The sequence below is a fragment of the Vicia villosa genome, linkage group LG2 (assembly GCF_029867415.1).
Source record: "Vicia villosa cultivar HV-30 ecotype Madison, WI linkage group LG2, Vvil1.0, whole genome shotgun sequence".
Taxonomy (NCBI): Eukaryota; Viridiplantae; Streptophyta; class Magnoliopsida; order Fabales; family Fabaceae; genus Vicia; species Vicia villosa.
The window spans coordinates 158,113,436-158,114,728 of NC_081181.1; the positions used below are offsets into that span (position 1 = coordinate 158,113,436).

The 1,293-nt window shown below is 39.1% G+C and overlaps 1 non-coding gene across 1 annotated transcript; it reads left to right on the forward strand.

Annotated features, from left to right (window-relative positions):
* Window positions 1-419: 419 nt before the first annotated feature.
* Window positions 420-526, forward strand: LOC131654404 (small nucleolar RNA R71). The gene has a single exon (XR_009299444.1). It is a non-coding gene; the product is annotated as a small nucleolar RNA R71 (small nucleolar RNA).
* Window positions 527-1,293: the final 767 nt, after the last annotated feature.

The window sequence follows — 1,293 nt, forward strand, 5'->3', positions numbered from 1 at the left end:
TGTTGTTGTTGTTGCCAACATAGTTGGCAGAAACAAGATTTGCAATACATTCTTCAAACAATTATGCCCCTCCACAATACACACAGGAAACCTCAGATGCGCCAGTAACCACTTTCACAGGTTCAGGTTTAGTCACTTAAGTCATCATATTTTTCATCATTTGATGAATCTGGGCCACTTGAGCAGCAAGGGCGGTAATTTCAGTAACTTCATGGACTCCAGCAGGTCTTCTTTAAGTAGTACTCGCATTGGCCCTTGTGAATGACCATTGATAAGTGTTTGTCGTGATGCTTTTTATCAACCTATATCCTTCTTCATATGACTTAGACAAAAGTGCTCCTCCACTGGATGCATCAAACAAATTCCTTGAAGAAGGAATCAACCCATTTTAAAATGTTTCAAGATGGATACAAATAGGGATGCCACGCTGATGACATTGCCTAAGTAATTCTTTAAATCTTTCCCAAGCTTCCAATGGTGACTCATCATCTCCTTGCCTAATTGAGGTAATCTCATTTCTCATCTTGGAAGGAGGAAAGTATTTAGCTAAGAACTTCTTAGCTAGGTCATTCCTTGTGGAAATGGAATTAGGCTCTAAGGAATTTAGCCAACTTTTAGCTCTATCCCTTAGAGAATAAGAAAACAACCTCAACCTGAAGGCATTGTCAGTCACGCTTGAAAATTTGAAATTACTAGCCATGTCCAGAAATTGCCTCAGGTGCAAATGAGGATCTTCATTTGGAGAGCCAAAGTATTGACCAGTGGTTTGTAACATTTGGAACATCATAAGCTTGAACTCAAACTGTGTTGCGGTGATTTCCGGAAAGACAATGCCATCACTAATAATTGTAGGATCAAAAGCAGCATAGTCCTTGATGTTACGGGCTCTATCATTGGCAATACCAATAATGTCGTTCTCAGCCATGACAGTGAATTGCTCTTCTTCATCTAAATCAATTGGTATTTGTGTTTCTTCTCCAAAATCAGCCAGGTTAGCTGCAATAGGAACTCCTGGTGTAAGTCTAGCAAGTCTATTTCTTATTAGGGCTCTGAGTGTTCATTCAGGTTCAGGATATCCATTGCAAACTGGGCGCAACAACCTGTGCATAAAATAGCTCAACACTTGTCGTGACACCAGACTACAGTAGAATGCCAAAAACACAAATGCTTAAAATGAAAACTAGATAGAAATAAATACAAAATCAGAAATGTAGTAAAAATCACTCCCCAACAACGGCGCAAAAACTTGTTCGCTTCTCAAAAGTGTCACATGCAAGTATACATGTTTTGATT